Source organism: Rhinatrema bivittatum, unplaced genomic scaffold (genome assembly GCF_901001135.1).
Source record: "Rhinatrema bivittatum unplaced genomic scaffold, aRhiBiv1.1, whole genome shotgun sequence".
Taxonomy (NCBI): Eukaryota; Metazoa; Chordata; class Amphibia; order Gymnophiona; family Rhinatrematidae; genus Rhinatrema; species Rhinatrema bivittatum.
In genome coordinates, this window is record NW_021820940.1 from 55,551 (window position 1) to 68,477 (window position 12,927).

The 12,927-nt window shown below is 42.8% G+C and overlaps 1 long non-coding RNA gene across 1 annotated transcript; it reads right to left on the reverse strand.

The window, feature by feature from the left end:
* Positions 1-275: 275 nt before the first annotated feature.
* LOC115082310 lies at positions 276-11,538 on the reverse strand. Its single transcript, XR_003854129.1, has 3 exons — positions 11,516-11,538; positions 7,755-7,972; positions 276-1,215 (listed from the first exon to the last, which is right to left on the reverse strand). It is a non-coding gene; the product is annotated as an uncharacterized LOC115082310 (long non-coding RNA).
* Between the last annotated feature and the right edge of the window lie 1,389 nt (positions 11,539-12,927).

Below are 12,927 nucleotides of genomic sequence, written 5' to 3' on the forward strand. Positions count from 1 at the left end.
TTAACCCCCCCCCCCCCATCTCACTACCAAGGGCAAACCTGGCCTCAAGCTGTAGCCCCTCAGCTCCCTGGCCATCTGGTGTAGCAGCCCCTCCCGACATGAGCTGCCCCCCCATTGGGTTCAGGTTTCCACCCTTAACCTCCCCCTCAGTACATTCTCCATCCCTTCCTGCCAATCATTCAGCAAACCCAACCAATGTCTGATCAATGGATCCCATTCCCCTCTGAACAAACCCCTCCTCTCCACCCCAAGCCCAACCGGGATGCACCCAAACCCCCCCTGCCCGTATCACCCATTTCCCAATTTGCTTATTCACTTGGGAACGCCCGACTTCCATAAAACCCTCAGCCTTGCACCAAAGTCGCACAATTATGTCCGAGCAGCCTAATGTGATTCTCAGCCAACGCATGAATATTTGGGATAAATCCTTGACACAGGTCACCCACTCCCTGCAAGACTCCCCCCCTAAGTGACTCAGCAGAATATCCACCCCCCCAGGAACGGTAACAGCTCCTCCCCTTCCATTCCTCGTTTGCTGAACCAGGGCGACCTTCATTCTATTTTTCTGTGTTTTTATATAACAAAGTTTGGCCCAAGCCTTCACTCCAGTTTACAAACTTAACTTCTCACAACGCATGTTATAACAATTAACAGATAAACTTTGTTAACATTTAACTTAACTCACAGTAACAGGGTAATATTCTGTTTTACTGATGCTGGGATGGTCCTATGTAACTTTACTACCTGGTAAGGTAATTATTGGTTACTGTTTGACAATGGTAAATATGCAATTGTCCGAATTGTTTGGTGCATAGGTTTATCATCTTGACCTGTAGGGTTGGTGAGGACGTTGTTAACCGATGCCTTCGTTGTAGGTTTGGTGAAATAGCCATGGTTTAAGTTGTTTTTTGAATAAGTTGGTGTCATCTTGAAGCATTAGGTTTTCAGGTACCGAGCTCCATAGGCGAGGTCCGGCTACTGAAGCTGCTCCCTCTCTCTGATTGTAGTGAGGCTCGTAGTTGTTACTGATGGGAGGGCGAGCAGAGCTTTAGTGGTTGATCTGGTGTTGTGGGATATGGTTTTGGAATATCGTATTTAAACATTCCAGCTCTCGGGGTCGAGGTGCGCGACGTACGGCCGTCTCAGTGCCCAAGGAACGAAAGAACAGCCCAGAGTTCAGATGCAGCCTCGCCTCCTAGGCCACCCTTAAGAGCTCTGCAATAGAAGAAAATACCAATCAATAACCCTTCACCCCAGTGTTTCCCTCGTGCCCTTTAGATTGTCGCAGGCTGGTGCTCGTATTTATTATTTTCCTTTTTTTTTTTTTAAACCCTCACATAAGACAGAAATGCCTTGGACTTCCACCTCCCTCTATCCTGTACGCCCGCCCCGGATATACCCACATCCCGCGGCCGAGACTGCTGCCCCGATGCTGAAAGAATGCGAAGGATAATCTTTGGCTTCCCTCCCCGGTGCGCTCACCCCCATACAGAGCCCTCTGGGGAAAAACTGAAACCGGGTTAAAGGGCACCCGTTCCCAGGAACCAGAAAGGACCCGGGAACTAACGGGCACCTCCTCAGGTACTGCTTCAGAGTACGGACCGGGCAAACCCATGCAGGGGTAGTGGAGAAGGAGCCCGATGACCTGCCCTTTACCTTTCTGATCCGTTTCCAGTTGATAAGAGCAACAAGTTGTGGGCAATACGCCATTGTCTGCGACAGCTTGGAAACCATGTCAGCTGTAGAGGAGCATCCTCAATACACCAATCTCATTACAGGCAACGCTGAGAGCCCGGACACAATGGAAGGGACGGCTCGTCGGGGACATCCCATATCACTAACTTCCCCATTTGTTTCATAATATCAAATCCCCAGCGGGCTTACCCAAGAACGCCTTCACTACGTGGAAATCTCTGGCTAGGATACTGATGGGGCAATTTATGCAGCAGGGGAACATTACGTCTCTAGACAATACAGGAATCACATCTCTCCATCTCCTTTAAATTTTTGGAATGTGACCAAATTTCATATTTTCTGCGCAAGGCACTTACCTTCATATATGGTGGAGTTGTCCTGTAGTTACCTTACATTGGGACAGAACAGTGGAGTGGATCACCCAACTTTTTGGAGCAGAAACTACTCCAGACTTTCGGGATGTGCTTTTAGGAGAACCTTTGAGGGGACTGACAGCTCACTAGCAACGATTATGTCAACAAATCCATAGAGCGGCCCGTTTAGAACTCGCCTGCAAAAGGAAACGTCCAGACCCCCGTTCCCTGCAAATTATACGTCAACTACATAAACCATAGGAGTTAGAACATATTACAGCTATACGCTACAATTTGAATCTGTTTATCAGGATGTCAGGGGACCATTACTATCCTGGTGTAGGACTCATAACAGTAGATAGGGTTCACATCCTAATAGTGTCATCTAGTTCCAGTGAGTATTAAAAGGTGAACCCTATCACAGGATGTATGTTTTAAAGACTGGCTCTGTGTTACCTATAAAAAAGGGAGAGAGCAACTTCCAACACAGCCCGACAGGAGAGACCGTGCATCTATTCCTGTATAACGTTACCTATAAGAAAGGAAGAGACCCTGCATCTATTCCTGTATAACGTTACCTATAAGAATGGAAGAGACCCTGCATCTATTCCTGTATAATGTTACCTATAAGGAAGGAAGGAAAAGAGCCTGCATCTATTCCTGTATAATGTTACCTATAATATATGTTACTTTTCATATTATATTATTTAACCGATTACATGCAGACTATTTACGCTACCAAAGTTCCTTGTAAAATGTGAACACGAATAATGTTATAATATTATATGTTTGTTAAATACTATTGTTACTTTCACTGTTCCTTGTAATAATGTTCAATAGTTGATTGTTATTGTTCTATGTTCTATGTAAAAAACCCCAGTCTAATCTACCAGACCAGGGCAACCTTTTCGTTACTTGTAAACCGGAATGATTTGTATTGCATACAGGAATTCCGGTATATAAAAATTAAAAATAAATAAATAAGAATGGAAGAGAACTTCTGCCAACACAGCATGACAGGAGAGACCCTGCATCTATTCCTGTATAATGTTACCTATAAGGAAGGAAGAGAGCCTGCATCTATTCCTGTATAATGTTACCTATAAGAAAGGAAGAGAGCCTGCATCTATTCCTGTATAATGTTACCTATAAGAAAGGGAGAGCCTGCATCTATTCCTGTATAATGTTACCTATAAGGAAGGAAGAGAGCCTGCATCCATTCCTGTATAATGTTACCTATAAGAAAGGAAGACAGCCTGCATCCATTCCTGTATAATGTTACCTATAAGAAAGGAAGACAGCCTGCATCTATTCCTGTATAATGTTACCTATAAGAAAGGAAGACACCCTGCATCTATTCCTGTATAATGTTACCTATAAGAAAGGAAGACACCCTGCATCTATTCCTGTATAATGTTACCTATAAGAAAGGAAGAGACCCTGCATCTATTCCTGTATAATGTTACCTATAAGAAAGGAAGAGACCCTGCATCTATTCCTGTATAATGTTACCTATAAGGAAGGAAGAGACCCTGCATCTATTCCTGTATAATGTTACCTATAAGAAAGCATGAGACCCTGCATCTATTCCTGTATAATGTTACCTATAAGGAAGGAAGAGACCCTGCATCTATTCCTGTATAATGTTACCTATAAGAAAGCATGAGACCCTGCATCTATTCCTGTATAATGTTACCTATAAGAATGGAAGAGAACTGCTGGCAACAGTCTGACAGGAGAGACCCTGCATCTATTCCTCTATAATGTTACCTATAAGAAAGACCCTGCATCTTTTCCTGTATAATGTTACCTATAAGAATGGAAGAGATCCTGCATCTATTCCTGTATAATGTTACCTGTAAGAATGGAAGAGAACTGCCACCAACAGCCTGACAGGGGAGACCCTGCATCTATTCCTGTATAATGTTACCTATAAGAATGGAATAGAGCCTGCATCTATTCCTGTATAATGTTACCTATAAGAATGGAAGAAAACTGCCACCAACAGCCTGACAGGAGAGACCCTGCATCTATTCCTGTATAATGTTACCTATAAGAACTGGAGACCCTGCATCTATTCCTGTATAATGTTACCTATAAGAATGGAAGAGACCCTGCATCTATTCCTGTATAATGTTACCTATAAGAACGGAAGAGAGCCTGCATCTATTCCTGTATAATGTTACCTATAATAACGGAAGACAGCCTGCATCTATTCCTGTATAATGTTACCTATAAGAACGGAAGAGAGCCTGCATCTATTCCTGAAGAATATTACCTATAAGAATGGAAGAGACCCTGCATCTATTCCTGTATAATGTTACCTGTAAGAATGGAAGAGACCCTGCATCTATTCCTGTATAATGTTACCTATAAGAACGGAAGAGACCCTGCATCTATTCCTGTATAATGTTACCTATAAGAAAGGAAGAGAACTGCTGCCAACACAGCCTGACAGGAGAGACCCTGCATCTATTCCTGTATAATGTTACCTATAAGAAAGGAAGAGAACTGCTGCCAACATCCTGACAGGAGAGACCCTGCATCTATTCCTGTATAACGTTACCTATAAGGAAGGAAGTGAACCCTGCATCTATTCTTGTATAATGTTACCTATAAGAATGGGAGACCCTGCATCTATTCCTGTATAATGTTACCTATAACAATGGAAGAGAACTGCTGCCAACACAGCCTCACAGGAGAGACCCTGCATCTATTCCTGTATAATGTTACCTATAAGAATGGAAGAGACCCTGCACCTATTCCTGTATAATGTTACCTATAAGAATGGAAGAGACCCTGCATCTATTCCTGTATAATGTTACCTATAAGAATGGAAGAGACCCTGCATCTATTCCTGTATAATGTTACCTATAAGAATGGAAGAGAGCCTGCATCTATTCCTGTATAATGTTACCTATAAGAATGGAAGAGAGCCTGCATCTATTCCTGTATAATGTTACCTATAAGAATGGGAGACCCTGCATCTATTCCTGTATAATGTTACCTATAACAATGGAAGAGAACTGCTGCCAACACAGCCTCACAGGAGAGACCCTGCATCTATTCCTGTATATTGTTACCTATAAGAATGGAAGAGACCCTGCATCTATTCCTGTATAATGTTACCTATAACAATGGAAGAGACCCTGCATCTATTCCTGTATAATGTTACCTATAAGAATGGAAGAGAGCCTGCATCTATTCCTGTATATTGTTACCTATAAGAATGGAAGAGAGCCTGCATCTATTCCTGTATATTGTTACCTATAAGAATGGAAGAGAGCCTACATCTATTCCTGTATATTGTTACCTATAAGAATGGAAGAGAGCCTACATCTATTCCTGTATATTGTTACCTATAAGAATGGAAGAGACCCTGCATCTATTCCTGTATAATGTTACCTATAACAATGGAAGAGACCCTGCATCTATTCCTGTATAATGTTACCTATAAGAAAGGAAGAGACCTTGCATCTATTCCTGTATAATGTTACCTATAAGGAAAGAAGAGACCCTGCATCTATTCCTGTATAATGTTACCTATAAGGAAGGAAGTGAACCCTGCATCTATTCCTGTATAATGTTACCTATAAGAATGGAAGAGACCCTGCATCTATTCCTGTATAATGTTACCTATAACAATGGAAGAGAACTGCTGCCAATACAGCCTGACAGTAGAGACCCTGCATCTATTCCTGTATAATGTTACCTAAAAGGAAGGAAGAGACCCTGCATCTATTCCTGTATAATGTTACCTATAAGAATGGAAGAGAGCCTGCATCTATTCCTGTATAATGTTACCTATAAAAATGGAAGAGACCCTGCATCTATTCCTGTATAATGTTACCTATAATAAAGGAAAAGACCCTGCATCTATAGCTGTATATTGTTACCTGTAAGAATGGAAGAGAACTGCCACCAACACAGCCTGACAGGAGAGACCCTCCATCTATTCCTGTACAATGTTACCTATAAGAAAGGAAGAGACCTTGCATCTATTGTAAAATGTTGCCTATAAGGGGTAAAAGTGCTGCCAAAACAACGGAGACTCCTCCGCCTCGATTCAGTCTCCTCAGGAATTACAAAGCATTATGTAAAGGGGAGAAAAATAACCAGAGAGCATATAAGTCAGTCAATACAATAAAATGGCAGCTAATTTGGTTAAATTGAACTATTAACCAGTCTTTCCAGGAGCATAGAAAGTATATACATGGGTGCGTTTTATGTCTATATATACACATGGGTGCGTTTTATTTATATGCAAGTGTGTGTTGTAAGTTATTTATTTATTTATTGTTTTTGTTATACCGAGTTTCACATCAACCCGGTTTACAAACAAGGAGTGTAAAGCGTAATGTAACGTAAAAAACAATATTTTCAATAAGAACCTTGAACTTTAAATACAGTGAATCAGAAAAAGGGAGAGGGAAAGTTACAAAAAACAAGGAAAATAAACTTGGGATGGAAGGGGAGAAATTGAACAGCACAATATTTACATTTCAGCCTATTGATACATTAGAATAGCAAGTGAAAAAATAAGACTATGAAACGGTACATAGGTAATCAAATGAATAAATTTGACACAGTTGTGAATGGTAATAGTATGATAAATATTCAGCAGGAATTAGTGAGAGAGGGTTTGAGGTTGGTTGATTCGTGTTTACATTCCATTATTGCATACGAGTTAGTGCTAGTGAGAGGAGGTTTTATTCAAGGCTTGGAAATGCTTTTTTGAAAAGCCAAGTTTTTAGTCTTTTCCTAAATGTTAAAGAGCATTTCTCTTGTCTCAAATCAGTTCATATCATTTATGGTGTGTGCATGTGTGACTGGTGCCTATATGTGTGTAGTATGTGTGTGGTATGTATGTGTTTTGTATTTTTATGTATATATATATCTATATATGTGTGTGTCGTATTTATGTGTGCTTTGTATCTTTATGTATACATAATCACACTGTGGTTGTGTATATATGTATATATTTGTGTACACACTTCCCTTCTATCTTGTCAATGATTGTCCTCACGCCAAACTTTGTACACCTCTAGTCTTGGGTGGGGGCATCCGCCTTTTCCCACTTTATAAAACTGCTGAATGAAATGGGGGTGGGGGGTGCAAGAAAGCAGTAAGGTTGGCCTTTCTTGTCCCCTAAATATGGTGGGGTTAAAGATGCTTGGGTGTTTGGTTCTCTTGCCTTTTAGCATCTGTGTTTGGATTCTTTGCTGATTCCTTGTATCTGTATCAGGGTTTTTATGATATTTGTATCCTCATCTGCTTTAGGATGGTTTTCTGGGAATGGGTTCTCAAATCTGACAGTTAGTAGTGTAAGCAGAGGCCGTGTAGGACATTACACTTTTTTACTGGTTCTTGCATGTACAACAGACTGCAAACACAAACCCCCAGGATCAGATTCCCCTCCACTTCTCTTTACTGAACCTGGGGCCGGTTAACATGGAAGTGCAACAGAATCTGGGGCCATCCATTGCCTTGTCTGCTTTCAGCCAGGGCTTGCAGTTCATTAAACATATTTTGAATCATATTTATTTCCAGCCCAACACCATTTACAGGCTTAAAACTAGGTTTTACGTGGGTAAATCTGCTTTACCCTCATTGTCAATAGGTTTTATCTACATTAAGTGCACTTCACAGGTAAATAACTTTAGAAAACTGCTCCTATAGCATCTTACACTGACACGCTCAATTCACCTGTAAATGTTGATTTTAGAGCTTGAATGGTGATCTTTGCAGTGGTGATGGGGTATTTTAGTGCAGATGAACATGTGTAATGCAATCTGGTCAGGTCTCACATAGCTAATCCTCACTCCTTTTACCCCAGTACTGTATGAGCTTTCCAGACCAATCAGCTCCCTTCTTCTAAAGACGTGACCTGGATGCTCTCCAAAGCTCATGTAGAATTATAATTCCTGTGTTGGTCCAAGAAAAAGTGTCACAGCTTAGGGAAAAGGCTATTATTCAGGACTAGAACACTACTTGTTCAAATATATTTATATTTATTTATTTAAAGTCTCTTCTATACCGATAGCCGTTCGCACATCGTATCGGTTCACAAAAAACAAGAACTTTTGGGCGGAGCCCTTACATATAACCAATAAAAATACAATTAACAGGGAGAGTAGATAATACTGAAAGGCAACGCAAAATAAATCAATAAATAAAGAACTATAAACAAAAGTAACAATGTACGAGAATCAGTGGTCATAAAGCATAAATCGATGGTCATAAAGCATTCTTAATCATAGATCGATGAATAGTTTACAGAGGGGTTTTATGTAGTGGGCGGTGTCATGGGGTAGGCTTGCTGGAAAAGCCAGGTTTTCAGTTTTCTTGAATTTGGGAGTGGAGGTCTCCATGCGTATGTCATGAGGCAAGGAGTTCCATAAAGTGGGCCTGGCGAGAGAAAAAGCTCTGCTTATAGTGGAGGAGAGTTTGAAAGATTTGATGGATTGGGTACGTAGGGTTCTTGGAGGGCTGGGTGGGTCTGTTGGAGGTACGGGGGAGGAGGGGGTTGATCCAATTGAGGTTTGAGTTTCAGACTTTTGTGGATGAGGGAGAGTACTTTATAAAGTATTTGTGAGTATATAATTCTGAAATAACTCAAATGTTTAGTAATATGTATGTTTGTATCCCTTTTATCTAATAAAATAGACAATATATATAGCGATATATGTGTGTATGTGCATCAAAACTATGTCTTTGGCACAAGCACTTCCCACAGGACCTATCACTAAAGCATGAACATTGAAAACGGCCATCCACTGTTGCACCCGCAGGATACTGGGGCCCCTCAGATCCAGCTCTCTTCAGGCCAATATCCATTCTCCACTTCTTAGCTTAAACTACTCAAAAAAGTAGTAAGCACCCAACATACCAAACACTTTACAAAAACACATTCTATATCCATCCCAATTCGGATTTTGCAAGTTCATCAGCACCAAAACAGTAATCTCCCTCACCGCCAGTTCAGAGGAATAGATAATGGCCAGTCCTATATCTTAGCAATGTTGGACATCTCCGCAGCATTTGATACCACTCACAAGATCTGCAGACAGACTAACCAACCGAAATTGGTCTAACTGGCACTGCCCTATGCTGGTTTGTCTCATATCTAGAAAACAGGTTCTGATTTGCTGTTGCCTATTTTGACTTTGATATCTATCAAACTCACTCAAGGAGTGCCCCAAGGTTCATCTCTTCAACATCTACATGCTTCCCATATGTAAAGTTATCCAACCTAGGGCTCACACACTTCATCTATGCAGATAACGTCCAAATTCTAATCCCTATCACTGAACCTATCCCCAAATCACTCCATGGGAAACCCACCTCAATACTATCAACCAATTACTCACCCAAATGAACCTTGCCCTGAATACTTCCAAAACCAAACTCCTAATCATATCCCACAAACTAAGTCACATGACCCTTACTGATTTAAAACTCCACTGGCTACTCATAAGCTTTAGAATCTTACACAAGACTCTCACCATCATTCACAAAAGCATTCACAAACAGATCCCTATCAATCTTCCATGCCCACTCACTATCCACACCTCGAGACCTGTCAGAGAAGCCTACAGGGATCACTATGCACCCTCCCAACCAAATCCACCTTTCATGCAGCCACCAGAGAACGAGCCCTCTGATAGCAGGGCCAAACATCTGGAATGCCATGGCTCCCTGATCTAAGACAAGAACCCTGTCTATTGATGTTCAGAAAAAAAACTCTACTTGGCTGTTTCAACAAGCCTTCCCTTAATTCAGGGCCATCTCAGTTATAAGATATTGCCATGCTGGGTCAGACCAAGGGTCCATCAAGCCCAGCATCCTGGGCTTGATGGACCCTTTATCCAGTGCTCTCCTTCAGAGATATTGTGAATGGATTAGTTTGCTATAATTAGAGTTATCTTCTGCTATTGGCTCCTCTTCCCCCCAGTTCCATTGTAACTTTTGCCTTCCTCTATGTTGGTTATCCTTATTAACCTTTGTTTCTTGTAAACAGATATCTGTATCATGAATGTTGGTATAAAAAAGCACTAAAATAAATAAATCCTAAACTACCCATAGCTCAAGAGGTAAGAGACCTAGGTGTAATCTTGGACAGCAAACTAAATCTAAAAAATTCATTAATTTGACATTAAAGACTACTACTTTAAACTACATGTATGAAAAAAATTAAAAACCCTCCTACAGCAATGATTTCCTATCCATCCTTCAAGCATTCATCTTCTCCAAGATAGACTACTGCAACGTTATACTACTGGGACTCCCAACCACAACACTCAAAACCCTCCAAATGCTACAAATTTCTATTGCCAGAGTCCTCACAAACATCACTCCCAAGGCTCCCAATGCAATTCAGAATCCTCTTCAAGAGTCTTACCACAATACACAAGATCATACATAATCCAAACCCCTCCTTCAGCTTTCAAAAACCAAAAAGCCACAAGATCTGCAGACACTGAGACCCTACCAACACCCTCACCCAAGCTAACTCACCTGAACTCTACCAGGGAACGAGCACTATCAATTGCAACACCCAACTGGAATTCCATGCACCAAGAGCTACATCTAGAACCCAACACCCAAAACCTCAACAAAAAACCCCAAACTGAAAACCTGACTGTTCAAACAGGCCTTTTCATATCCCCCCTTCACTACCAAGCCCTGAAATTAGAGCACCCTACAATACATGCCCTTGTATATAGTTCTCTGCCCCCTCACCAACTAACCAGCCTTCGTAGGCTTGCAAGACCTCACACACAAGCTAAGGAATAGCATCAGAGCCCTGCCAAATGCTTATAACCTTCCTTAGCTTGCAAGACCTGGCACACAACTTAACAGTGCTAGAGGACAGATCAGCCCTGCCACACACTGGCTGCAGGAGTCTAACCCTCTGCCAAAGGTCCCAGGTCCACCAGCAGAGATTAAGCATTTTAAGCAGGGCTCTGTCAGGTCTGATTTGTTCTCTAACACTATATTAAGTTTCCTCTCAACTCTCATCAGCTCCTGTCCATCTGATAGACTCCACTGCTCCCATTTTCCAAACTGGCTCCCTGGCTACGAACACTCCCAGGAACATCAAAAGTCCAAAGGCTCTCAGTTATAAAATTTCTCCACTAGTTCCCCTTGCAAGATTCAAACCCTCATTGGGCTGGCAGGGAGGCACCAAGCCCAACCAGTGAGTGCTGAGCCTGGCTTCTCCCCTTGAAGCTTCATCTTTATTTCACAGACCTCTTCTCTCCCTGCCACAAGTCCTAACAAACCAAAAAAAAAGTCCCAAAACAGGCCAGCAAAAAATTTAAGTGCAGCCCTGCTGCCCTCTCTGCCTCCTCCCTCCTATCTCTGCTCTCTACCACATTCCCCAGAAATACCTCCACCCAATTGGCAGCCTTGGAAATAGTTCATTAGCAATAAAAAAAGGGAAGGTTTTGAATCTGCACACTCACCTTCTCTGGTACCAGAGTTTTCAGTCCTTTCTCCCGCAGTAAAGCAGTCCTCAGCAGCATCAGGCAGCCTGGTCCCACTCCCTCCTCTCCAGTACCTGGAAAGAGACTTGAAATGCTTTCCGTTGGCTCCTTTTTTATAGGATGGAGACTCCTCCCCTGCTGGCCAGGGATTGGTTCCCCGGGCTCCACCCTCTTCCTTCCCCTCCCCTGCTGGCCAGGGATTGGTTCCCGAGGCCCCACCCTCTTCCTTCCCCTCCCCTGCTGGCCAGGGATTGGTTCCCGAGGCCCCACCCTCTCCCTCCCACACCTGTGTCTCAGGTTTCTCCGATGCTTCAGGGGGAAGGAACCAGCCCGACTGACTCTGTGTCACCTGGTATTTCTTCCCCCTTCCCTGCAGATTTTTGGTTCCGGGGATTTTTTGTTTCTGGGGTTTTGACCTACCTCCCTGCACTGTATACTGACCCCGTCACACACCTCCCCACTTTTTCAGGAATCTTGCCCTACCCCCTCCCTGGACAGGAAGTCAGCATTTCCATGTTTCTTTCCCATAAACTTTTTCCTTTCAAAATCCCAACCAGCCCCTTCCTGATTATTGTGATCCCATCTTGCCTCCCCCCCCACCTCCGTAAAGATATCTTTACCAGGAGCACCACAGCCTCCCAGAATCCACCGGTGGCTCAGGGCTCAGAAGGAGCCATTTATAAGCCACACGGTTCACATTCAGCCTCTGTTTTATTTAAACACACTTCTGTGTGATTTTTATTACAATAAACTTTTTTTTATTAGGAAAACAGCAAGTCCACAATGTCTCTATCCATCATAATTCAGTCATCAACCGATACAAAGTACAGAGCAATATCCCCAGCCCTTCCTTTATTCCCCCACCCCGGAGAATGCTAGGATTTCCCCTTCTCCTAGGGCTTCCCTATAGTTGTAAAGGATCCAGCCTGTTTCTCCATATTGCAGCTGGGGACAGAGGCTCCGGGGTTTTTAACCCTCTTTCCCCGACTCTCTTGTATTACACCATCCAGGGATTAACAGCTCCTTGCCCGCAATCACAAGAATGAAATGTTCTCTCTTAAAAGAATCTTTCTAACGCAGAGCTGTGTGTGAGGGTCTCAGTACTGGAATAGCAGGGGCTGCTGCAGGGCAGGAGTGAGGTGCATTGGCAGAGCTGTGTGTGAGGGTCTCAGTACTGGAATAGCAGGAGGTGCTGCAGGGCAGGAGTGAGGTGCATTGGTAGAGCTGTGTGTGGGGTCTCAGTACTGGAATAGCAGGAGGTGCTGCAGGGTAGGAGTGAGGTGCATTGGTAGAGCTGTATGTGAGGGTCTCAGAACTGGAATAGCAGGGGGTGCTGCAGGGCAGGAGTGAGGTGCATTGGCAGAGCTGTGTGTGAGGGGTCTCAGTACTGG